Below are 27,668 nucleotides of genomic sequence, written 5' to 3'. Positions count from 1 at the left end.
CCCTCCATACCAGGCAACATTCTAGTAAATCTCTTCTGCGCCCTCTCTAAAGCCTCCACATCGTTCTGGTAGTGTGGCGACCAGTATTGAACACTATACTCCAAGTGTGACTTCACTAAGGTTCTATACAGCTGCAACATGACTTGCCAATTCTTATACTCAATGCCCCGGCCAATGAAGGCAAGCATGCCGTATGCCTTCTTGACTACCTTCTCCACCTGTGTTGCCCCTTTCAATGACCTGTGGACCTGTACTCCTAGATTTCTCTGACTTTCAATACTCTTGAGGGTTCTACCATTCACTGTATATTCCCTACCTGCATTAGACCTTCCAAAATGCATTACCTCACATTTTTCCGGATTAAACTCCACCTGCCATCTCTCCGCCCAAGTCTCCAAACAATCTAAATCCTGCTGTATCCTCTGACAGTCCTCATCGCTATCCGCAATTCCACCAACCTTTGTGTCGTCTGCAAACTTACTAATCAGACCAGTTACATTTTCCTCCAAATCATTGATATAAACTACAAACAGCAAAGATCCCAGCACTGATCCCTGCGGAACACCACTAGTCACAGCCCTCCAATTAGAAAAGCATCCTTCCATTGCTACTCTCTGCCTTCTATGACCTAGCCAGTTCTGTATCCACCTTGCCAGCTCACCCCTGATCCCGTGTGACTTCACCTTTTGTACTAGTCTACCATGAGGGACCTTGTCAAAGGCCTTACTGAAGTCCATATCGACAACATCTACTGCCCTACCTGCATCAATCATCTTAGTGACCTCCTCGAAAAACTCTATCAAGTTAGTGAGACACGACCTCCCCTTCACAAAACCATGCTGCCTCTCACTGATACGTCCATTTGCTTCCAAATGGGAGTAGATCCTGTCTCGAAGAATTCTCTCCAGTAATTTCCCTACCACTGAAGTAAGGCTCACCGGCCTGTAGTTCCCTGGATTATCCTTGCTACCCTTCTTAAACAGAGGAACAACATTGGCTATTCTCCAGTCCTCCGGGACATCACCTGAAGACAGTGAGGATCCAAAGATTTCTGTCAAGGCCTCAGCAATTTCCTCTCCAGCCTCCTTCAGTATTCTGGGGTAGATCCCATCAGTCCCTGGGGACTTATCTACCTTAATATTTTTTAAGACGCCCAACACCTCGTCTTTTTGGATCTCAATGTGACCCAGGCTATCTACACACCCTTCGCCAGACTCAACATCTACCAATTCCTTCTCTTTGGTGAATACTGATGCAAAGTATTCATTTAGTACCGCGCCCATTTCCTCTGGCTCCACACATAGATTCCCTTGCCTATCCCTCAGTGGGCCAACCTTTCCCTGGCTACCCTCTTGCTTTTTATGTACGTGTAAAAAGCCTTGGGATTTTCCTTAACCCTATTTGCCAATGACTTTTCGTGACCCCTTCTAGCCCTCCTGACTCCTTGCTTAAGTTCCTTCCTACTTTCCTTATATTCCACACAGGCTTTGTCTGTTCCCAGCCTTTTAGCCCTGACAAATGCCTCCTTTTTCTTTTTGACGAGGCCTACAATATCTCTCGTTATCCAAGGTTCCCGAAAATTGCCGTATTTATCCTTCTTCCTCACAGGATCATGCCGGTCCTGAATTCCTTTCAACTGACACTTGAAAGCCTCCCACATGTCAGATGTTGATTCGCCCTCAAACACCCACCCCAATCTACGTTCTTCAGTTCCCGCCTAATATTGTTATAATTAGCCTTCCCCCAATTTAGCACATTCATCCTAGGACCACTCTTATCCTTGTCCACCAGCACTTTAAAACTTACTGAATTGTGGTCACTGTTCCCGAAATGCTCCCCTATTGAAACTTCTACTGTGCAGTTTTGGTCTCTTTATCTGAGTAAGTTTGTTCTTGCCATGGAGGGAGTGCAGAGAAGGTTTACCGGACTGATTCCTGGCTTGGCTGGACTGACGTATGAGCAGAGATTGAGACGGTTAGAATTATATTTGCTGGAGTTCAGAAGACTGAAGGTGGGACCTCATAGAACCCTATAAAATTCTAACAGGCTAGATTGCGGAAGGAAGTTCCCCATTATGGGAAAATCCAGAACCAGGGGTCAAAGTGTGAGGATCCGGGGTAGATCATTTTGGACTTAATTAGGAGAAATGTCTTCACCCAAAGAGTGGTGAACCTGTGGAATTCACTACCACAGAATGTAGTTGAGACCAAATGTTTTCAAGAAGGAGTTAGATATGGGTCTTGGGCAGCGCGTGGCACAGTGAGTAGCACTGCTGCCTCACGGGCCCCGAGGTCCCAGGTTCGATCCTGGCTCTGGCTCACTGTCCGTGTGGAGTTTGCACATTCTCCCCGTGTTTGTGTGGGTTTCGCCCCCACAACCCAAAGATGTGCAGGGTAGGTAGATTGACTGCGCTAAATTGACCCTTATTTGGGTACTCTAAATTTAAAAAAAAGATATGGGTCTTCAACTGAAAGGGATCAAAGAATATTGGGGTGGGGGGGCTACTGAGTTGGCTGATTAGCCAGGATCATAATAAAGGGTGGAGGAAGCTTGAAGGGGTGAATGGCTTCCTTCTGCTCCTATTTTCTATGCTTCTATGTTAGATGTCCACCTCTTCACCAGAAAGTCAACAACCTGACTTATTTTTAAAAATAAATTCAGAGTACCCAATTAAATCTTTTCCAATTAAGGGGCAATTTAGCATGGCCAATCCACCGACCTTTTTGGGTTGTGGGGGATGAGACCCACGCAGACAGGGGGGAGAAAACAACCTGACTTCTCAGGCACACAATATTTTGTTGGCTTGGTTGGTTCCAGGCTTGGGACAGCTGGGTTGTTTGAACAGAGCAGCAAGTACAAGTGAAATGATTTATCTTTGACAATATACAGCAGAAGTGAGGGTAAAGAAACAGTCCAGTTCAGATTAGGGTTCGAAGTGCATCTCTTAATTGTCAGCCAACACATGAGCAGCAACGGTTCAAACAATGGAGACCTTCATGATTGAGATGCACACTGAAGGACAATCTCCAGAGGCAAAGCAACCTATCATTAAACCAACAATTTACAACCAATGGAGGCAGGATTAAATCATAATCTATTCTGATATCTCAGCCCATTACATGCCAGATCGAACAGCCAAAAACAACCAAAAACTCTCACTCAAAGAAAATCTATAAAAAGTTTTTAAAAGTTAAAAATAGCACAGTGGGTAAGCACTGCTGCCTCACAGTGTCAGGGACCCAGTTTTGATTCCGGCCTTGGGTGACTGTGTGGAGTTTGAACATTCTCTTCATGTCTTTGTGGGTTTCCTCTGGATGCTCCCTATTCCTCCACCAGTCCAAAGATGTACTGGACAGGCGGATTGACCATGCTAAAAATTGCCCCTTAATGTCCAACGATGTGCAGGTTAGGTGGGGTTATGGCGACAGGGCGGGGGAGTGAGCCTAGGTAGGGTGCTCTTTCGGTGGGGCGGTGAAGATGCGAAGGGCTGGGTGGCCTCCTTCTAATCTGTAGGAGTTCTATGTTGGATAAAGATGCCAGAAGCATTTTCTTATTTTAATTAAATAAAATTGTGCAGTTAATTGGTTTAGGCCAACAATAAATTTTGAAAAATATTAGATTATTGTATTAAATTGCTGCAGAAAGTAAAGGCACCCCATAGACTGCAGCTGTGAAAAGGTGGCTCACCACCACCTTCTCAAGGGCAATTAAGGATGGGCAATAAATACTGGCCCAACCAGTGATGCTCCCACGACCCAAGAATGGAAAAACATTGCTCGGTTCCATCCCATATTACAGGAATTTATTATTATTGCTAACTATTTGGTTAATAAAAGATAACCATGTTCTAACACAGATATTTTCTCTGCCTGCGGTTAAATATTGATGCAGGATGAAGGCGCTCTGATTCACTTCAATATTTTTGGTCGATGAAGTGGAAAATCGGCAAAGATCTCTGGACCCCTCTTCACTGTCCAGTGATCCCGCCTGGAATGCCAGCATAGCTCACTATTTACTGAGGATTGCCCTGGTCAATTGCCCTGAGGACCCCCCTGTGACTGAATAACGTACTGATGTTTTCAAAGCTGGGAAGATGGGGACTTGGCAGCAGATTTTGCACCTTGCCCAATTTTCTTTCTCGATTGATTTTACTGGGAACAGTGTGAAAGGGGCTGCTACTGTGCTCACAACCCATTTGCACGACTGCTGTTGTCCTAGTTACGGGCTCATATTTGACAGGAGGCCAGGTAGGTGAGGTTGTGAGAGGGCAGGCTGTGTGTGTATGTGGGGGGGGGGGGGGGGGGGGGGGGAGGGAGGGGGACAGGGAGGGGCGGGATGCGTGGGGGAGGGGGGGATGAGGGAAAGGCTGCACTCCATCACATGGCAGCTCCTTGAAGGCAGCAAAAGAGCTTTGGAGAGTTCAGTCTTGCTTTTAAAATCTTCAAAGGTCTAAAGGAGCGGTAAGGCACTGAGATATGAAAACGGGGCATTGCATTAGGAGTGGATTAATATGAAAGGGGAAATCAATGGAAAGATTATGCTGCGACAAATTGGAAGGGAAGTCAATCTATTCTTCAAGCCAAGGTTTAAATGCATGACTTGAGGAAATTAATAACACTATCAACAATTCAAATTAACTAATATAATTTTCGGCATTAACAAGATGCTGCATAGCATGTAGCACCATATGCTGTTTGATGAAGTTGAGTTGCAACTGTTCAGCAAAAGAACAAACTGATCAGTGATAACTTGAGGCTTTTTAAACATTTGCTACATATTCTTAGAATAAAAGATGCAAGCTCATTGCAATTGACTGTGCAGTCATGGTTCAATGTTCCTTTGATGTTTCTTTATGCCAATATATCTTCACTCAAGACATTGAACCAACCATTCATATTTAATATTTATAACAGGCTATGCCTGACACTGGGATTTTCACACAGTCCATTTTCTATTGAAAAGGACTTAAAATTACTGTCAAACTGCACTCACTATCTCCTGTGTGAAAGCCTAATTGAAAGACAATGAGTGCTCTCGGTCAACCAATAATTTACTTAACAAGGATAAATTAAAAAGTAAATCAGCAGAACTAATCTCCATGTGTCAATGTATCGGAAGCAGGTTTAGCCTTGACAACCACAAGAATTGGCAATGGTTCAGATTTCCTTCAATAGATCTGTTTTAACTAGTCCATAATCAGCAGCTTTTTGTTTCCATTTTACTGGTTATAGTTCCATTTCTATTATCAACTACAGGGCCACAGACACTTGTGCTTCTGACACAGATATCAACTGTTCACCAAAACTAGTATAAGTTATGTACTAACCCCCATCCTTCCACCCTCTTCTGTCACACACACACGGTTCAAATATGCTGTGCAATATAAGTTGGCATAGTAGGAATGACTTACAACCAATTATTAGATGAATAACTTTTTCTAAACTCAAATTGAGAAGGCAGCAATGCTTTAATAATTTGCCACAACTGCATCTAGTTTAGGTTGAATAATTTTATCTCATAGACCAATTCATAGCTTAATCATTGATTGCGAAATACTGACTGAGTGACAATGAGCATGATGAGCACTGTATAGCAACAATGTGACTGAAGATATGTGAGGGGACAGCTTTACAAAAAACTATCTCCATAGTTCTCAAATATTACAGGATACTTTTGTCTCTGAATCTTCCTGACTATATGCAAACTTACCAATCGATTTTCAGACAAAGAGCATACAACACAGATTTGTGTCAGTACACTGCTGGCTCATTTGTTTCGTGCACTGTCAAAAAATATTTCTCAGGTGGATAATTCAACGGATTACCACCGGGTTGCTAGAGAAGGAAAATGCATAACCAAGTGATGAGATGTGGAAATGGGGAAAATGAAACTTCATGTGTCCACCTGGAATGCCCTACATGTGGATCCTTAGATGAAAGGGGAATCGAGAGATACTGGTGTTGAACTGCAATTTGAAACAAATAAGCTGCCTCCCAAAAAGCAAGCAATAGATATCCAACCATGAACTGCATAAGGATGACAGCTGCCCAAAATGACTGCACAATGCCACATATTAGGTCACTGGCTTATAATTGTGGCACTGGCTACTGGCAATTAAGTCCATCCAGATGCTCTGCAACTTCATACTGTAATATATCTCAAGCACGGCTCGAATCTGGTAATGATGTTGATAGCCAAAGACAACTGAGAGCATTGACTCCACAATCAGTTGTTAAAAACAAAATCGACCCGATGTTTTTTTTTTGATCAATGTTGAAAGAACTAATAAAAACTGCCGTCTTGCCTGCCGGCAGTTCTGCTAATCTAATCCAAAATTCATTTGGAAAGTTGCAGGGGAGAAAGTGGTGCCGAAAAGGTTAAATCTCATGGTAATCGTTTTGCTCGTTCCTAAGAAAGGCTTTTATGTAAAGGAGACATGAAACAAAAAGCCCAGGATATTTGGTGCTGGAGACCTGGGTATCTGTGGTTTCAGCACGAGGAAGTCTTGGTAAATCCCTTGCTGCCCGTTAAATTCAGCTAATGGAAAGGATCTCACACTGAAAGAAGGCTCTTGTTTTTAGTTCGGGTTCCTTTCAGTTCCAAACAAGACACTGCGGTTCATTCTGAAGCCTAATTCTCGGGAACATTCCAACTTTAGAATCCCGCGCGATAACTCGGAATACTGAAATTAGCAATTACTTCAGTGCCTCATCAAAAATAGGGGGTAATATTTTAACCATTTAATCGCGGCAAGCCGTATTTTTGCACGACACTCCAATATTATGCCAAATCAGGTTCACTTCAGGATGCTTCTGAGATATTCTCCTTTGTACTGTGTTTGGTTCTCTTTGTCTTTTGTCCAGGGTTATTTTACGAATATCTCATTTTGTACAATGTAATGAAAGGTGCTTTTACTGCTTAGAAATAAAATAAGCTCCACAAAGAGTTAAGGATTAGCGATGAGCACTATTCACACACACAAAAAAACAAATCTGTGACAATATACTGTAGACGCTGGACTGAAAGACTTATTTAAACATCTAACAGCATTGCTCTAAAGCTACACAAGGAGCCTCATAAATGGTATACAAATCATACAGACTTTGAAAGAGAATAAGGTACCTCAGGTCTGGAGAGTAAATGGTCTGAGATTCCCACCACATGCTGTTAGCTTACTTCCATTCAGTCATAATCCTTTCTTTAAGCACAGAAGCAGAATTCAAAGCATCCCTTTATCTAATCCTGCAGCTGCTGTCAGCCCCCCCCCCCCCCCCAAGTTAATGCAGCCCATGAAAAACAGCTCTACATAAACCCAGCCATCCTACAGTTCCTTCAAGCCAGCTCAGTGAATGAGACTGCCCGGCAGCCGCAAAATGATCTGAAGCGTGGAGTAACATCTGTGTGTTTTTGAATAGAGAAACCAGTCCTGGTACCCCGAGAGCCCACCCCCATGAGGGCATGGGACTTATTCTGCAAATGGTCTGTACCAAAGGAAACAACAATCCAGGGTGGGCTGCTCGTACCCTTGCAGTAACAGCTGCATGCAAATCAGTGAAGCCTGCTCCAATTATCCCCGAGAAAGAATGGTCCCTGCCACCTAACAGGAAACAGTCCAGCTAGTTGCAATATAAATCCACAAAATGCGCTCCATTCTTGTGAAGGCAAGAATGAGATGTCTGATACTGCAGCTTTATTGAACATTGCGATGTTTTGGCTATTTTCTTCTTGGTGACTATAACTGAAAAAATGTACAAAGTAAGATGTTGGCATGTCACTGTTTTTAATGCTTTGCATTACACAAATGCAGAGATTTTATGTTCACTGTAGCAATATTTGCAATTCAACCATTAGGAGTGCTCCTTATGCTATTGTTAGGTTTTATTAAGGTTTTAAAACCCTAGAATTTAAACTTCAGTAGAACAAGTGATGTCCCTTTCTTTTTCTGTCTTTCTCTCTCTCTCGCTCAAGCACCGCACACATACATAGGATGTGATTCAGTACTTTATTTATATGGGTCAGAGAAATTCAATATTTTTGCTCCAGTTTTCTCCTCTCTTTCCCTGAAGACAGTGAGTGACATGAAAAGGCAACAATCCTCTGTTACCTTTAATCAGAATTATTTATTTGTGATATCATACAGTGAGCAGTGTGTATGTGTCTGTGTGTGTCCGAGGAGGTGTGCATTAACCCGATGACAGTGTGCATGTGCGAGTGTATGTGCAGGGACATGTGTGTATGTGAGGGCATTTGGAAGTTATAGGAATCACGCCTGAACCCAGACCTATCCTTACCATGCATCATGACACACACACTCACTGACCAGCAGGGGTCACTGGATAGTGTTCAGAAGTGGAACCTTGATGAATATAATATTCTATCCTCTCTTTAGACTAATTGTAGTGGCCCCTTTCATTTCCCTAAATGATATCAACTCACTCAATACAGACCGAGGTTTGAACCTGCAACGTGAATGGCTCAGTTCCACGTTAGACTACACAATACTTTGCCAATATGCACACCGTAGCTTTTTAATTAAGTTTGGCTATATGCTTTCAGCACTGAGGTGTGTCACCTGACACTGTTAGCCAAGGTAACAATCTTCAAATAATCCTCCTTCTGAGTTTAAGGCTGCATTTTTATACCATCACTCAGCTGATAGCGATTACACATTTCCGTTCACTTTTAAGAATAATAACATTGCACCACAGTGAAATACTCTGGTCTTCAAAGGGCAAATGGGCTTCTAGATGTTATAGATAGCAATATTTAAAAGCTAGAAGGCGATGGTTTACCTGTGCTAAAACTTTGATTCGGCCACACGCTGCAATACTGTTTGTTCCTCTTTTAATATAAAGGATATTGGAGCCATGGGAAAGCTACAATATAGCATCTTAATGAATCTCAGTGATAAAAGGGTAGTTATTATGAAAGACTTGAATAATTAGCCTTGTATTTGCTGAAGCAGAGAAGGTCAAGGGGATTTTAACAGAGGCATTCACAATTGTGAAAGAGCTTGAGAGGGTAAATATTGAAAGATTATTAACAACGGTTCATGAATTGGCAACAAGGGCCCATAAATTTACTAATAGAATGATAAAGAGGAAGTTAGAAATTTATTTTCAACACAGACAATCATTAGCATATGCAATAACTGGCTGTTAAAGCTCTGACAGCCACATTTGAGAGTGAATAAGTGCCTGAGGAAGCGCATGAGGAAAAGCAAAAAAATGGTCTGAGGAGTCACAGTTCTGATACAGACCGAAGACCAACAGAGACACAATGACCTAATGGGGTTCCTGCCATAAAAAGGTAGAGAAACCCATTGCCATAGATTTAAATATTATTGGCGGGCTTGCCCTCTGTATCATCCCCCCATGTTGGGATTTCCCTTTACAACAATTTTTGACAAAACGGAAACCTGGCAAACAGTTCCCGTTGGAGGAGGGGGGGGGGCTGGAGGTGCACATGTAAGTACAGTTTCTAGGGGAGCTGGAGAGATTCATGCATGCGCAGTGCCTTGGCAGTGCCTGGACAATGCCCCCTGGCATGTTTTTGTGAGATTCCAATCATGCCCCTTCAGACTTGAGAGTGATTTTGAAGTGCAGAGCTGGAAACTGAATGCACTTAACTGTCTTTGATGTGGTGGATGTTTGTAAACATTGCAGTTGCAGCACTTAGACTTACTCATCCATGAAGAAGATGAATGGAGCAAGGCTCACAGCTACTTTGTGGAAGCTGCCAATCGCTGTCCTCTACCAGAAATGAATGAATGGCTTGCAGCTGATGGATCTGAGGGGTTTATACACTGGTCACAGCTGTTCTTTTTCCAGGAACGGACATGTGGTGCTTCCAGGTAAGTATGCAACTGAAATTGTTTTCACTGTCACTGTATGGACTGCCCTCTAGCTTCCAGACAGTGCTATTTTTTTTCGGTGGGGGGTCTGTGGGGAGGCCTGTGTCCTCTATTTAGGGGTTCCTGTGGGGGTTCCTTTAGTTAAGGATCTCTAGGGGGGTTTCCATATTAAGGGAATGCCTGTGGGGGGATCCCTATTACAAGGGTCTATGGGGGGTTTCCCTATTAAGAGGGTAATTGGGAGGGTATCCCTATTGAGGGGGTCCATGTGGTGGATATCTCTAGTTAAGGAGTTCCTGAGCCTAGGGGGTCAGGTCACCCCCATACTTGGGGGAAGGGAGGGCACCCAGAAAATCTGGGGGGGTGGAAGGATGTATACAATGCGGGGAGAGGCCAATTAGCATTGCAGGTGGGGGAGTGACCAGTGGTGGGACTTTGCTATCAGGAGGACCACTCAAAATGGCAGCCAGATAGTGAGATTTCCTCGGGAACCCCATCTGTTCCTTTCCATGTATAAGTTTGCATGGTGAGGAATAGTGAATTACTTCCTGATTTGCGTCTCAAGGCGAAACAGCAATCGGCAGCAATTCTCCTGCGGCATGCAGTGAATCACACGCTTGAGTGATTGGAATTCACTTAGTGCTTGGAATGCACTTACCTCTCTTTTATATGGTCAATGCTTACAAACACTGGGATCTCACCACTTGGGCCACTGAAGTGTGAATGGATATGAATGGAACAAAGCTACAGATGGTTTGTACAAACTGTCAATCACAGACCAATAGTGGAAAGCTATGAATGTCCAATTGTCCATTTCAACTAACAAGCACGTCTTTTGGAACTTTGTGGAAGGAAACCGGAGCACCCGAAGGAAACCCACACAGACATGGGGAGAACGTGCTGACTCCACGCAGACAGCGACCTAAGCCAGAAATTGAACCTAGGTCCCTGATGCTGTGAAGCAACAGTGCTAACCACTGTGTTACAGTGCCATCCACCAACAGAATGGCTTGCAGCAAATAGATCTGTGGGAACCAGATGCAGGCACAGCTTCAAGGAATGAGCACATGCAGTTGCAAGGTAATTATTATATCTGTAATGTTTCCCACTGCCTCTGTCTAGACTGCTCTCTAGCTTCTAGTCAAGGGTCCCTTTTCTAGGGGTTAGGTCTCTGTGAGGGGTGGGTCTGTGTGTATGTGTGGAGGGGGTTCCTTCAGGCAGGGGTCACCTGTGAGGGAACTCCTTATTACAGGGGCCCCTGGGGGGGGTTCCCCATTAGAGCGGTCCCTTTGGGGGTGTCCCCCAATTATGAGGTCCCTGAGGGTATCCCCCTACTACAGCGGTCCCTGTTGGGTGGGTGGGGGGAATGCTGGTGGGGGGGGGATCTGCTGGAGGAGGCATGGGCAGGCAGGGTGGGGGTGCTCAATTGGCTCGGATGGTCTCTACCAGCATGGGCCTGGCCTGATGGATCTTGTGGTGGGCCAAGGGAGTCCCCTTGGCCCAACCCAAGATCCACCACATCAGGGCCACGCTGGTAAAAACCACAAGTGATCTGCGGCCACATGATTCCCGTCTGTGGGGACCGGAGAATCATGGGAGGCTGGAACATAGGGCACTAGGCCCGCTATATACATGCAAATGAGTCATTCAGGCCCAATTGCATTTATTTACAAACCCCAACAGTGCGCATCATGCACCTCGGTCACATGTCAAGCATCGCGTTCTGGCCGGCTCCCAGCGCCAATCCAGATTTCCCCCTGCACCCAATTCTCTGTCCCATTGGGAAACGCATTCCAGGTTTCCCGGGACAGGGATTCCCACCCATAGTCTCCCAAACGGAGAATCTCACCCAAGGGATTTTTAAGGAGGTGTTTAAAGGACAAGGGAGGGGTTGAGTGGTGGCTTCATGGGTGGCACGGTAGCACAGTGGTTAGCATGTGGCTTCACAGTGCCAGGGACCCGGTTTCGATTCCCGGCTTGGGTCACTGTCTGTGCGGAGTCTGCATGTTCTCCCTGTGTCTGCATGGGTTTCCTCCGGGTGCTCCTGTTTTCTCCCACAAGTCCTGAAAGACGTGCCTGTTAGATGACTTGGACATTCTGAATTTCCCCTCAGTGTACCCGAACAGGTGCCGTAGTGTAGCGACTAGGGGATTTTCACAGTAACTTCAATGCAGTGTTAATGTAAGCCTACTTGTGACACTAATAAAGATTATTACTATATTATTATTAAATATAATAGTGTGATCTTAGTTAGGCCACACTTGGAGTATAGTGTTCAATTCTGGTCGCCACATTAACAGAAGGCTGTGGAGGTTTTAGAGAGGGTGCAGAAGAGATTTACGAGGATGTTGCCTGGTATGGAGAGTATTAGGAGAGGTTGAAGAAACTTGGATTGTTCTCACTGGAATGAAGGAGGTTGAGGGGCGACCTAATAGAGGTCTACAAAAGTATGAGGGGCATAGACAGAGTGGATAGTCAGAGACTTTTTCCCAGGGTAGAGGGGTCAATTACTAGGGGTCATAGGTTTAAGGTGCAAGGGGCAAGGTTTAAAGGAAATGTACGGGGTAAGTTTTTTACACAGAGTGGGTGCCTGGAACTCGCTGCCGGAGGAGGTGGTGGAATCAGGGATGATAGTGACATTTAAGGGGCATCTTGACAAATACATGAATAGGATGGGAATAGAGGGATACAGACCCCTCTAGAAGATTTTAGTTTCGACGGGCAGCATGGTCGGCGCAGGCTTGGAGGGCCGAAGGGCCTGTTCCTGTGCTGTACTTTTCTTTGTTCTTTGTTCTTTGTTCTAAATTTTGGGAGGAAATTCACAGTTTCAACCCTAGGTCGGGGAAGGCATACATGGGAGATGGAAATTAACAATGCACAAGCCTCCAGAATTAGAGGGGCACAGATACCTTGGAGGTTCGTAGGGATGAAGAAGGTTTCAGAGATCAGTAGGGGGAGAAACTGTAAAGGAGTTTGAAAGCATGGGCGAGAATCTTAAAGCAGAGCCTCTATTACTGACACTTGAGCCAAATGAGTTGCAATGTTACTAACACTTATAACCTTTGATCAAACTAAACATGATTGGAATTAAATTTTGTGAAAGAGTTGTCACTATAGAAAACTGACTGGTCCCATGGTGGGAAAGGTTTAGATTTCATAAATAATGAATTCAGGAACTTCTTACCAGCTACTGATTTGGTTGCAACAAAATGCATGATAAGCTTAAATGAGTGATATCAGAAGGTTAGGATTAATGGCAACCATTAAACTAAGGTTATACTTGAATTAAGAATCCAAGAATATGGCCCATAATTTCCTGTAGGATTCGCGACTTAAGTCACTGGATCACTGCACACGTGCAGCACGTCGACCCAGAAGTGCAGGCGCATGGGATGGCGCTGCAAGCACATGATGGTCAAACCCACGGCCAGCTTTTTTTAGACAGCTAGAACTGCTGAATTAAAAATCCAGGGTCAGCATCAATTAGTTGATTTATCCCGATATTAGGTATGTTTTTATACCTTTTTATTTGCACTTTTATTTCTTGGTCTTGGATTATTGAGCAGAGGCAGGAGACATCAGAGACTTTTTTTGGCAGGTTAATGTTTTCTATTATTAGTGTTTAGTGTTTATAAATATATTTAAAATGCAAATCAAGTGAAAGGAAGATATATATATATATATATTTTAAACTTTGGTTTGTCATGAGGCGGTTAATTATATAAAAAAGGTACTTTACTGCATAAAGTGAGTTTGAAGTCACAAAAGTGAAAGAAAGATTTTTTTTAAACTTTAGTTTGTCATGAGGATGTTACTCCATTAAAGGAACTATAATGGATAGAATGCTGTGATCACTCACTAACGGGTATGATTGTCCACCTAAGATACTTAGTATTACCGGTTCTATAGGTCATTGCGTGGCTGATGCACCCGATCCTAGAGCTGCATGTTCAATCACTCACTTGGCAGGAGTTTCCAAAAGGTGGGATTGGTCCTTAGATGCTAGGTTCCGGTATTCCTTTCTCGCGGTTCTTCTCCGGACCTCTCAAAGAATTGTGTCCCTTCAATCAGGAAGTTGCTCCAAGTAGATCTGAGCAAAGTTCTCCCATGCATCGGCATCTATGTTCCATTTCTTGAGGTAAGTCTTTGAAGAGCTTGTTTGCTCTCGTCTTGTTCGGGATCCTTACTTGAGCTGGGTAAAGACGTTTTGCTTTGGCAATGGGGCTCTGACATCGAAGCATAGAGGCTGTTTAGCACAGGGCTAAATCGCTGGCTTTGAAAGCAGACCAAGGCAGGCCAGCAGCACGGTTCAATTCCTGTAACAGCCTCCCCGAACAGGCGCCGGAATGTGGTGACTAGGGGCTTTTCACAGTAACTTCATTGAAGCCTGCTTGTGACAATAAGCGATTTTCATTTCATTTCATATGGTGGCCCAGCAGAGTCGATTTCAGATGATGATGGACTCGATAATGGTGCTATTGACTCCTTCAAGGACGCTAGTGTTAGCATGCCTGTCTTCCTGGTTGATTCATTGGGATTTCTTAATATATTTTAAACTGTGTTGTTTCAGAGTGTCCCTGATGGTCAGCACTGCTGCCTCACAGCGCCGAGGACCCGGGTTCAATCCCTGCCTCAGGTCACTGTCCGTGCTGAGTTTGCACATTCTCTCCGAGTCTGCGGGGATCTTACCCCTACAACCCAGAAAAAGGGGAAGGATAGGTGAATTGCGCCCGACTCTGCTGACTCTTTGGACCTGATTTTGTGTCCGCGATCATTGCGAGCGCAAACAGCGACATGGCGCAAAGTAAAATATTGTGAGACTTGGAAAACGTGGATCTCACTGGTGAGAACTTCATTTAAATATAATTAGTGGGCTTCCCCACCATATTGTTCCCCACATTTGGAAGTCCCCCCTCGCCAATGAGACAACTGCATTTTAGAAATGCGAAGCAGGCGAAGGGAGCCTGTCGGGGGCGCATAGGTTAGTATAGCCCCCGAAGGATAGAGGGACACACCTGGGCAGTACCCTGGTGTTGCTAATTGGAACTGTCCTGGCACTGCCCTGGCACTGCCCCTTGTCATTCTGTAACTGCCCCCTGGCACTGTGCAATGCCAGGGGGCAGTGCTGGTGGGCTCCATGTGTGTGTGGGGGGGGGGGCATTTCCTCTTATCAGTTGGGGGGGTCGTTGCCCCTCATGCTTATGGGGGGGGGGGGGGTTCTCCATGTCAAAGGGGGTCCCTGTGTCCATGGTAGGGGAGATGCTCCATGTGCATGTGTGTGTGGGGGGGGGGGGGTACCTGTTTTTAGATCAGGGCGCCATATAAAAATGGTGCCTGGTCTCGAAATCCCTGCCTTTTGGCATTTTCTGGCCCCGCCCATCAGCGTGATGGTGTTGTCCACACCTGCAGATTTCTTCTGCACAAGAGTACTATACTATTTGGAGAGAAAAGTTGGCTGTGGAGCCTGAGAGCTGCACGCCAGTTTTCTAGCCTCGGAAGGCAGTCTGTGCAGAGAATGGAAAATTCCACCCTTCAACTCTAAAGCATTGCTGGTGTCACTGCCTCTCCACTTTATGTTCTAACTTATCCTTGTTTCACTCTTATCGGAGTAGATTTTTCACCTTTACAATCTGGACAGCAATCAGATAAACTTGATAATGTCTCTCACAGAAATGGCTTTATTTTCATTTCAGAGGTTTCATTAGCATTAAACTCAGCTGGGTCCTATAAAAGACAGGCAATTGTTCCACCCTGTTACTGCTCAGGCTGAGAATACAAGTATCTACCCTGTTATTCCAAGGTTTACAGAGGCAATCAACCGGTTCTTAAAGCTCCTGGATTCATTAATCTTGCCAAAATCAGTCAGGTTGTATAATCCTTAAGGATATGAAAGTGATATTCTTTAAGGTAGGCTTGATACGATAAACCCCAAAGATTCATAATTCAGTTTTTCCATCTCTTGCCTGCACAAAATGTTTCTCATTTTGATTAGAAAAGGTGATTAGCTTTAGATTTTTTTTGATGAGCCCAGGACCTTTACATTCTGTTCTTGACTGCTAATCTTTTTTATATTCAGTGCCATCATAACTAGCATATCTTTTTCTGGGCAGTGGAATTGGAGGAAATTTGTTATATTTACCCTGCACTATCTTCTAATATTCCTTCCACTTTGTATATTAACGTTCTTCATTGGCATGGAGAGATGCCTTTTCAGCTAAAAATGAGATCCAGACTAATTTTGAAAGTACTTCTACATGAGAGAGGAAGGGAAATCTCGAGTTGCTATTTGTTTGCAATACTACAAATGTTCCGATGTTCACTATGTTTGGCAAGATCTTATTGGGGACGAAATTGTTCCATGCTAACAGCATGAGATCCTATCCCTATAACCCCACCTAACCTTTTGGACACAAACGGGCAATTTAACATGGCCAATCCACCTAACCTGCACATCTTTGGGCTGTGAGAGGAAACTGGAGCACCCGGAGGAAACCCACACAGACATGGGGAGTAAGTGCAAACTCCTCACAAACAGTCACCTGAGGCCGGAATTGAAGCCAGGTCTCTGGCCCTGTGAGGCAGCAGTGGTACCATGCTTTTTATTTTTATTTGATCTCATGCCTCTATCCCATTTTGTTTTCCAATTAAGGGGCAATTTAGCATGACCAATCAACCTACCCTGCACACCTTTGGGTTGAAGGAATGAGATCCACGCAGACATGGGGAAAATGTGCAAACCCCATATGGCCAGTGACCCCGGGCCAGGATCGAACCTGAATCCTTGGTGCCGTGATGCAGCAGCGCTAACCACTGTCTCACCGTGCCATCCTATGTTGAAATTCAATACACAGAAACCAGGGGCTGAGTTCTCCAACCCCCCGCCAGGTCAGAGAATCACCAGCGGGCCACGTGAATCGTGCCACGCCACCCCGATGATGCCGGGACGCGATCCACTGGGGCTGGCATGGTCGGCGCAACGCCGGTCGGGGTATGCGGCGACTCCCCGGCCCGGATGGGCCGAGCGGCCGTGAACAAAAAGCCGAGTCCCGCCGGCACTGTTCTAACATCCTCTGAGCCGGCGGGGGCAGCCTGCGGGGGTGAGGGGGGTCCGACCCGGGGGGTGGGGGGGCTTCCGTAGTGGCCTGGCCCGCAATCGGGGCCACCGTTCGGCAGGCCGGCCTCTCTGTCGGGGGTCCTCCTTTCCTATGCGCCGGCCCCTGTAGCGCTGCGCCATTTGGCGTCGGGGAAGAAGGCCACTGTGCATGTGCTAGTTGGTGCCGGGCCAACTGCGCATGCGTGGACCCCACGGCGCCGGGTTCACGCAGGGATTGGCAGCTGGAGTGGCGTAGGCCGCTCCAGCACTGTGCTACCCAACTGTGGCCCGGAGAATCAGGTCTCAGAACAGGGGCCGACGCCGGAGTAAAACACTCCCGCTTTTACGCCAACGTCGGCAGTTAGCCGCCCGATGGGAGAATCCCACCCCAGAAGAATTGAGCCCTGTTTTATTGTCTGAAATGGGGAGTCCTTCTCAAATGATTCCATACAAAATGAGATTTGTCAAATTATATCCTTCCTGCCTCAGAATATGACGTATTATATACGTTTAATTTTAAGAGTACTTGACTTCTGACATTCCATCTTGGAAGACACAAGTCTAAAATGACATGGTTGAATCATGAATCAAATCCTCCCGACATCTTTTTTTTCCATTAGATTGCATGATCAAACTAGTCTTATTCCAAACCATTTAACTGAATGGTGCCATTCATTCTGGTGCTTTCTGTGTTCTGGTAATCTACTTTATTGCTCGTCAAGTTTTCATTACATTTTCAATGTCTAAATGGTCCTTTTCATAGTTCAACAGGCTTCCATTAATCCCATCTGATTTATGTCTTTTTCAAAGTGTATGTGTGCTATGAAGGAGAAAGAGGGAGAGAGAGATGGCACTGTTCCCGTCAATGATATGCTTTATGGGACCCTCTTAAAGAATGTATTTGTTTTAAGCTGCAATGTCAAATTCCTTTAAGAAATTGGTTATCAATTCATAACTTCAAAGAATAAGCTTATACTTGGATTATTCACTCTGTTGTGTATCTTGACATTTTGTGTCAGACATGGCAGGTTATGTGTGTGATGCAAAACCACTTTAGATCAAATGCCATTGGATAGATTTATTAAATTATGATTCAACAAAACGGAGCAGACGTCACATAAATCATAGAGTCCACATTGTATTATTGGAAGACAGTATTACAGTGCTCTAATGAGCTGTAAGAGCTACAATGAAAGCATTGTAAGTATATGTACTCACAGTTGCACAGTGTAATTGAAACTTTCTCATTTTGCACCTAATGTCAATATCAGATTGTTGTAGCTCAGGTATGATGCGGTCCAGTTTAATTATAACTGTTTATAATATTAGCATCATGCTACAAGAATGATATCTAAAGATTGGCCAGTGTATGCTGTATCAGTTCAATATACTTGTGTTCAGTTCAAAAAACTACTTTTTGTGAATCTTCTGCCACACGTGAAATTGTCAGATTTTGTATTTTATATTTTTTTCAGTCCTGTTATCCAAACCTGGGTTAAGATGCACAAGGACAGAATGACTGCTAAAGCTGTGAGTAAGGGGCTGTAAAAGTATGCTAATCATTGATTTTGCAGTTCAAGTGTTCTGCTAGCAGGTTTGAGAACCATTTCCTTGTTTACAGATAGCTAGCTAATGGAATATTGTTTATGTTTAAAGGATAACCGGGTTTGTAGATAATTTATGGGGGGTATTGTGCTTGGTCCTGGCTAAACAGGTTATGGAACGTCTTCTGGGAGGAGACAGAAGAATTCCTTATGCTTATGTGATGATGTAATTAAGAGGAGGAATCTGGGGCGTCATTCTCCGACCCCCCGCTGGGTGGGAGAATGGCCGTTGGCCTCCGTGAATCCTGCCCCCGCCCCCGCCGAAGTCTCCGGTACCGGAGATTGGGCGGGAGCGGGAATCGGGCCGCGCCGGTTGGCGGGACCCCCCGCTGGATTCTCCGGCCCGGATGGGCCGAAGTCCCGCCCAGAAATTGCCTGTCCCGCCGGCGTAAATCAAACCTGGTATTTACCGGCGGGACCAGGCGGCGTGGGCGGGCTCCGGGGTCCTGGGGGGGGGCGTGGGGCGATCTGACCCCGGGGGGTGCCCCCACGGTGGCCTGGCCCACGATCGGGGCCCACCGATCCGCGGGCGGGCCTGTGCCGTGGGGGCACTCTTTCCCTTCCGCCTCCGCTTCGGCCTCCACCATGGCGGAGGCGGAAGAGACTCTCCCCACTGCGCATGCGCGGGAAACTGACAGCGCCCGCTGACGCTACCGCGCATGCGCCGGGAAACTGTCAGGGCCGCTGACGCTCCCGCGCATGCGCCGCATTTCCGCGCCAGCTGGCGGGGCAACAAACGCCATTTCCGCCAGCTGGCGGGGCGGAAATCCCTCCGGCGTTGGCCTAGCCCCTCAATGTTGGGGCTAGGCCGCCAAAGATGCGGAGCATTCCGCACCTTTTGGCCGGCGCAATGCCCGTCTGATTGGCGCCGTCTTTGGCGCCAGTCGGCAGACATCGCGCCGTTGGGGGAGAATTTCGCCCCAGGCTTGTCTGAAAAGTTAGTTCTCCCTAGGATTTTAATCTGAACAGGGGTGTTTTATTTTGGTCATGAAATGTTTTCTCTCCAAAGATCCTGCACAGAGAAAAGTAAGTAAAAAAACCTGGTTGTTAACTTTATTCATGAGTGGTAATTGAACTATGCTTAATTGGAATATAGTGGCTGGTTTAGGAAGCAAGTTAACATTTCTTCTTTCACTTAAGAACTGTTGTAACTGTGAACTGTGAAGCTATTTTTCTATTGTTAATGTGGTTAATTCTGTGCTCAAATTAAAGTTTGTTTTAATATAAAATATACCTCTGGGTCAGTGTTATCACTCCTGTGGTGCAGTAGCATTTCCTCACAGTTTTACAAATGCAAATTGTCGGGTTTTCATACGGCATCTTAATAAAATTAAGGGCTCTTTGACGAGATTTTAAAAAGTATAATTTAAAGTCAGCGAATGTGAAGAGCTGCTGCTTTCAAGTGTTGGTACCCTGTCAGTTTAACAGGGAATTACATTTAAAATGGCTGTTTCAGAGGCTAAGTGTTTCCTGGGAGTTGAAGAAAAACCCTGAATGGTTTACAAAAGGTCATTAAAACAAAACATTTGGAATTTGTGCGGACTAGTTGAAGTTACCCACGGGTATGAGGAAGGTAGAAATATTTAATGCGATAACTTAGTTCACCTAAGTTAAGGCAAGAATCATTGAAAGTAGCTGAGACCCAATTGCAAATTAAACAATTACAACATGCTAAAAAATGAGACAGCTTGGATTAGAAGTGAAAGACAAAGAGGGAGAGACAATGACAGTAGCAAAGGAAAAGGAGAGGGCAGAGGGAGAAAAAGAGCAGGCAGAGAAAGAAAGTGAGCGAGAGGCAATGGCAAGGTAAAGAAGTAGAGAGAGAGAATTTGAACTTCAGAAAATAGACCTGAAAGAAAAGGGGCGTGATTCTCCACCGGCAGGATTCTCTGTTTTGCCAGCACCCGGGGGTTTCCCGACAGCGTGGGGCTGGAAGTCTTACAAAAGATTAATGATCCTTGGGCACAGCTATCAAAACACCTGATAGAGTCCAGATGAGAGAATATAGTGACCCATTGCATGGCTTGGTATGCTCGTGAGGATGAGCACGCATACAATTTATAAACGCAAAGTCACTTAGGACAGCAGACATCATTGCATGTCACTCCTTTTTATTTTTCGGTGTTATGGGATTAGGAATGTTAGTATAGTTGACCCATAGTCAGAGGGACCTTTTCAGGATGGGTTTAACTTCAGAACCCCATTTAACATTGGCCATAAGACATCCCGCTAAGGCAAAGCAAATAGGAGAAGTGATCAAAGAGGCCAAAGGAAAAAAGTAATACATGGGATTTATATGAAATGGACGGACAAAATTGCCTGATAGAATTTTGTGGCAAACAGGAGGGCAAAGGGACCTGGAAAGAGAAGCAATGGCCTGCTACATTTGAAAGACAACAACCTCCCCGAGAGAGCCATCATTTACTCCCTTTAATCCTGGCCCAGGTACCGGCAGATCTATGGGCACAGCATAAAAATCATGTTGGAAAAGTACATTCTGCCCCAGCGCATAGGGTGCAGTTACAGAAGAACATTGCCCTGCCCTGCTTAAAACTTTACAGGTTGGCACCGGAAGCAGAAAAAGGGATAGAGGGAGTGAGCAATGCACTATTACAGCAAGGGGTGCTGAAGAGAACACAAAACCCCTGTAACACCCCTATACTCCCCATTCCAAAGGCAGGAAGACCCAACGAGTGGTGGTTTGTGCAAGATCTTAGAGCCATCAATAAAATTGTTATCACTATTGCTCCATTGGTGCCGGACACAAATGTCATTTTGTCTTCTATACCACCAACAACAAATACTTTCTCAGCCTTTTTCTCCATACCATTGCACCCAGAAAGGCAATATCTATTTGTCTTTTCATATCGGAATTAACAGTATTAAAAGAGACTTGCATGAGTGTCAGTTGTCTGCAGGCTCAACATTCCCTCAATATGATGACAATTTATTGATAGCCTCAGAGGGAGGGCTAGTTTGTCAACAGAATACCCTTTTGTTATTATCACATCTGGCAGAAAGAGGGCATAGGATCTCAATGGACAAGCTGCAATTCTGTCAGGAGACAGCAGTATTTTGGATTTCAGCTGCAGCAAGGACAGTGGAGGCTTGGGTCTGAAAGCGTACAGGTTGTAGCAATGTTCCAACTCCACGCGCGAAAAAGGAAACCTTTACCTTCCTCAGAATGGTGGGCTATTTCAGGCAGTGGATACCAGACTATAGAGAGATGAACGCAGTATTGCGCAAGGCTACCCTACAGGACGCCCCTTCAGTTGTTACCTGGATCCCAGAGAGAGAGCAAGCATTTCATAATTTGAAACAAGCGATGATTAGCGCCCCTGCCTTGGGACTTACTAATTTCAGCAAGCACTTTACTCCTTATTTGAATGAAGCAGGGGGATTTGCAACAGGGGTCCTGGTGCAAGAGCATTGAGGAGGGAAAAGACCCCTTGCCTATTACCCGGTGTGGTAAACGGTATGCCAAATTGCTTAAGAGCAGTAGTAGCCACAGCGTCCATAGTAGAAAAAAAAAATTCAACAGTTTTGCTGCTGCTTAATTCATCCGCAATGCAGCATTTTACTGCGGCTCAACACACTGGGTACGAAGTAATCCTCTCTTAAACCAACTTTACCTACAAGCGAGCGCCAGCTGTCAACCCTGCAACAGTCTTGCCCGCACCCTCGGAAGCAGAACAAATGTATGATCATGACTGTTTACAATTGGTTGAAGTCACCACAACCCCTTGACCTGATTTACTGAGTCACCCACGAGAAAATCCAGACATCATCTTTTTCACCGATGGGTCAGCAAACCGACCAAATTTCATAGAATTTACAGTGCAGAAGGAGGCCATTCGGCCCATCGAGTCTGCACCGGCTCTTGGAAAGAGCACCCTACCCAAGCACACACCACCCTATCCCCATAACCCAGTAACCCCACTCAACCAACACTAAGGGCAATTTTGGACACTAAGGGCAATTTAGCATGGCCAATCCACCTAACCTGCACATCTTTGGACTGTGGGAGGAAACCGGAGCACCCGGAGGAAACCCACGCACACACGGGGAGAACGTGCAGACTCCGCACAGACAGTGACCCAGCCGGGAATCGAACCTGGGACCCTGGAGCTGTGAAGCAATTGCGCTAACCGCTATGCTACCGTGCTGCCCCAAATGATATGACCCTCCTGGCCGGCTATGCAATAGTACTCCAATCGAGATATTGGAAGCTTTTGCTCTGCCTTCGGGAACATCTGCTCAAGCGGCCAAATAGTTTGCCCTTACTAAAGCATGTATTCTAGCTAAAAATAAAACAGTCAATATTTATACTGATTCTCGATCCGCTTTTGGGGTAGTATATGATTTTGGCCAATTATGGAAAAACAGGGGATTTATAACTTCCTCCGGTCAACCTATTAAACATGCTATATTAGTTTTAAGTTTACTAGATGCTGTTCAGCTGCCCAGCAAGATAGCCATTTTAAAGTGTGAAGCGTATACTACCACAGATGGTGAAGTCTCATGCGACAATAGATGTGCTGATCCAATAGCAAAGGAATTGGCTCTCAAACAGCAGCCACAACTGCAAGCGGCTGCAGTTGAACTTCCATCCACCATTGTTAAAGTGGTAAAGGAAAGCCGAAGTGAAGCGAAGGAGGCGCAAAAGATTGAACAGCCTGATCAAGAGGTGATTGATAAGAAGGTGCCAGATGTCTTTAAAGAATTTACTTGTGTGGGTAAAGTTTACTCATGTGTATCAAGAGGAGCAGGTAAAGAAGTCACAATTTTAAGAGATACGGGAGCTAGTCAATCTTTGATGGTGAGAGATGAGGAGCTTTGTAGTCTGGGAAGAAAGTTGCCAGAAAAGGTGGTAATATGTGAAATTCAGGGTGAGAGGAGTAGTGTTCAATTATATAAGGTCAGGTTGGAAAGTCCAGTGAAGAAGGTGAAGTGGTAGTAGGAGTAATAGAGAAATGATCTTGTCCAGGAATACAGTTTATCTTGGGTAATGATATAGCTGGATCGCAGGTGGGAGTGATGCTTACTTTGGTTGATAAGCCAGTGGAAAATCAGACAACCGAAGTGTTGAAGAATGAATATCCTGGGATTGGGATACCAGTGGGTATTAACAGTGACAGGGGAACTCATTTCACTAGCAAATTAACCAAAGCCCTAACAGAAGCCATGGGATTTGATTGGAAATTGCAAATACCATATCAGCCACAATCCTCCGGAATGGTGGAAAGGGCGGATGGAATAATTAAAACTGCAGTTACAAAAGTGTGCCAACAAAATGGGCTGCTATGGCCAGATGCCATACCCATAGTAATGTGTGAACTGCAAAATCAGAGAAATCATAATACGGGTTTAACCCCATATGAGATATTAATGGAACGTCCTATGACAACTGGAACTAAACCCCCAATGACTCCAGCGGCAGTAGCCTTAATATGGGCAGATGAGGCATCACTAAAATATGCCTAGGCCATGTATGAAACCGCTGAAATTAAAAAAAAAAAACATGAAAGGTGCAACATGCTCAGATGCATCCGTAAGAGGGAAATACACACCCTTTAAACCTGGAGATCAAGTTTATGTGAAAGCACTAAACAAAGATTATTTTTCCCCTCAGTGGAATGGACCCTTCCAAGTGCTGCTAACAACCCGAACAGCCGTTAAAGTAAAAGAAAAGCCAGATGGGGTCCACGCCATTCGTGTAAACTATATCCTACGGAACTTTCAGAGTACTAGCGAAATGCTGACCTGAAGAGAATGACGGCGTTGATGTTTTTATATTTTCATATTAATTCAACATCATGTAGAGGGTAAACTGCATACTAACACCTTAATATACATGTCTCACTCATACGCAGAGAGGGTAAATAAATTTAGTTGTTGGGTTTGTACACAAATTCCCAGATGGTCGGGGGAGGGCATCCCCATGCGACCCATCCCATTCACCAGTAATGAGATAGCAGAGTGGGCCCGAAGACAAAATAGTACAGGACGTGGTGAAGATACACAGAATATGTTAGATTGGAGATTAGATGGATACGATATGAATAGGTTTGAGGAATGGTGGTGGCCTAGATTTAATGTGACATGCCAGCCGCCTTGTTTGATCCTTCCCAATTATACTGGAATCCCAAAAGGAAGTACATGCTTTAAGAATCATAAAACATATGGGACCTACCCAGTCGGCACGAGTCAGCGTGACCAGATCTTGAATTGGCAACTCCCTATGTTTCACCTTACAGCTAAAGGATTATTCATCTTTGATTAGTCAGGAGTTGAAAATCAAACTAGTGCAGGCTCCCGGGAAGGGGATCAATTAGACTAATGATGACTGATAGTAAAGGAAACATGACCGCATATAACGGCACGTATTTTATCTCTGGCCATACCAGAAAATTGGGAAGGCTCCTGCTATTTGGGATAGGTAGTCCCTTATGTGCATCACATTCAGCAACTGCAGGACCATCCCCATCACAGGACGACACAAAGTGTTATGACATCATAGATTATCATAGAATTTACAGTGCAGAAGGCGGCCCATCGAGTCTGCAATGGCTCTTGGAAAGAGCACCCTACCCAAGGTCAACACCTCCACCCTATCCCCATAACCCAGTAACTAAGGGCAATTTTGGACACTAAGGGCAATTTTGGACACTAAGGGGCAATTTATCATGGCCAATCCACCTAACCTGCACATCTTTGGACTGTGGGAGGAAACCGGAGCACCCAGAGGAAACCCATGCACACACGGGGAGGACGTGCAGACTCCGCACAGACAGCGACCCAAGCCGGAATCGAACCTGGGACTCTGGAGCTGTGAAGCAGTTGTGCTATCCACAATGCTACCGTGCTGCCCTCATGGGCACAAATGCTGGGAATAATGACACTACCATTAGGAATAGTCACTAATGCATACGAACTACGTGAACTACGAGACATCGTTGAGCAGGTAGCTAATGACACTGCAGAAGCTGTTAACCAGATAGAAACTGAGATGGTCGCTGTAAGAGCGGTTGCCCTGCAGAATAGATGGCTCTTGAATTCTTGTTGGCTGAAAAGGGAGGCACTTGTGCCCTGATTGGAAGTGACTGTTGCACATACATCCCTGATAACTCAGAAAAATTGATAATCTGGTGGATCACATTCGTAGAGAGGTAACAAGATTAACACGAAAATGAGGGATGGGACTTTGGCTTTGGATGGTAGGATCGTCAGAACAGAGGATTGTGTTCTGGATTATAATCGCCATTGTAATCTTGTTTGTCGTATGCTAACTGTTTTGATGTTGCGCAAGATATTTTAATGTACGAACACGGGAACAGCCCTAGCCGCCTTGCCTCCTTATTACCAGCTTCATAACACGCAGGGAACTGTCATATGTCCATTCCCCTTACATTATAAACCACCCTTCTCTATGGAGGACACGATAATTTACTAAAAGATGTTGATCAAAAGATCAACAAGGAAGGAATTGTGGGAGGGAAGTTAATGAGTGCCCAGTTTAGAAGCATGCTGGGAATATTGACTATATTTTAACACTGCTTTTGTGCGAAAATAAGTAGGTCAAGTAATGTAAACTAAATACTGCTTAGTATTTTGTACTCGGCCTTATTATGATAATAAGTTGTTCTCGAATTGTTTTTAAACCAAGGGCAAAGCATTCATATTTCCTTTTGCGTATGTTCCCAAGCTTTATCTCTTCAAAGTTGTTTATTTCACAACTATAAATATAATGGTTTACGGCTGTATAACTCAGAGTGTGGTGCCCTGGCTTTGCAGCTAGAAAACTCTCTCTCCGCAAATATATTTGTGTAAATAAATTTCTAAAAATCAAACCTCGAGGAATTTGTCTTTATTATGATTTCCATGGCACCCACAATGGAAAACCCCATTGACCGACCGGCACAATGGATGATTCCCGTTGGAGGGTCGGGGCAGAAATGTGGCACGGCGGGTAGAGAATCCAGCCCAGGAAGGTGGAAAGGTATAGAGCATATCAACTTTAAAGGTTGGAGTTAAAGACAAAAGGTGAGAAAAGTTTAGAGGGAGGAGTAATCCCTCCTAGTCCAAATCCTACTGGGGATATGTTCAAATATGTTCAGGCGCTGCCAATGTTTGACGAGACAGATGAGGAAGCATTTTTAAAATCTCATTTGAGAAAATAGCTAAACAATTTAATTGGACAAAAACCATGTGGGTATTGTTGGTTCAATCAAAATTAGTGGGAAGAGGTAGTAAATTGTTTGCATGATTGTCAAAGGAGGTATCTAGGGATTATTATTATTTTAAAAATTCATTTGCGGGATGTGGGCATCGCTGGATAGGCCAGCATTGCCCATCTCAGTTGGCCTTCAGAAAGTGATGGTGAGTTGCCTTCTTGAACCACTATGAGATGAGCTGAGAAAAGCCTTTAGATGGAAGTTTAGAAATGTAAGGAAATAACCAAGTCAGGCATAAATAAAATTTGAAAGGATCAAACAAAATATTTTTGATAGGTGCATAAGAGCATTAAGAACAGACCTAACATATGCAGCTCGTAGGTAAATTGGTATTCTGGAGGAATTTAAAGATCCACTTACTTCTGTAATGGGAACTTATGCGGAAGAGCAAATGATTAAAACTGCTAGACAGGCAGCAGAAATGGCAGATGATTTTGAATGAATTCATAAATGAAGATTTGATTTTTGACATCATTTTCAGTCTGTAAAGGCTGGAAACTGGGGAAATTATAAATTCACAGGTGATCAAGGGAAAGGAGGTACGCTTGGAGATATTAAAGAGATTTTGTCTCAGGTTAAAAAATAAACTTATGAGGGTGCAAGAGAGTTAAGAAAATGCAATTGTTTTCATTGTAATAAAGCTTGACACGCAAAGTCACAGTGTTGGTGGCTTACGAAAAGTACTGGGAAGACAGTCTCTTTAAAACAGGATAAGCCAGTGGAGTTTATTAAAGTAACAAAATAAACCATGGTTGCAGCTGAAGACGTGCAGATGTGTGTACAGCTTGTTCTAAGGTTGGTTGATCAGCAGGTGTCATATCATTTTAACAATTTTATTTGTTAGGGTAAGGTTTGCTATTACAAGTTGCAGTAGGTAAGGATGT

The 27,668-nt window shown here is 44.6% G+C and overlaps 1 protein-coding gene and 1 long non-coding RNA gene across 3 annotated transcripts in view; one reads left to right on the top strand and one right to left on the bottom strand.

The window, feature by feature from the left end:
- LOC140398247 (galactosylgalactosylxylosylprotein 3-beta-glucuronosyltransferase 1-like) overlaps positions 1–7,413 on the bottom strand; it is a 305,288-nt gene extending 297,875 nt beyond the window's left edge. Inside the window, exon 1 of one of the 2 annotated variants that reach the window (XM_072486684.1) lies at positions 7,123–7,413. The gene's annotated coding sequence lies outside the window, so the exon portion shown is untranslated. The remainder of the gene's footprint in view (positions 1–7,122) is intronic. The other variant, XM_072486682.1, reaches the window with a different exon arrangement.
- A 249-nt stretch (positions 7,414–7,662) lies between these two features.
- On the top strand, positions 7,663–26,211 carry LOC140397969 (uncharacterized). Its single transcript, XR_011937361.1, has 3 exons — positions 7,663–7,755; positions 18,422–18,476; positions 24,183–26,211. It is a non-coding gene; the product is annotated as an uncharacterized lncRNA (long non-coding RNA).
- The last annotated feature ends 1,457 nt before the right edge of the window (positions 26,212–27,668 follow it).

The sequence above is a fragment of the Scyliorhinus torazame genome, chromosome 21 (genome assembly GCF_047496885.1).
Source record: "Scyliorhinus torazame isolate Kashiwa2021f chromosome 21, sScyTor2.1, whole genome shotgun sequence".
NCBI classification, from domain to species: Eukaryota; Metazoa; Chordata; class Chondrichthyes; order Carcharhiniformes; family Scyliorhinidae; genus Scyliorhinus; species Scyliorhinus torazame.
Note: the sequence above shows the minus strand (reverse complement) of the source record. Positions and strands in the feature narration are given on the sequence as shown.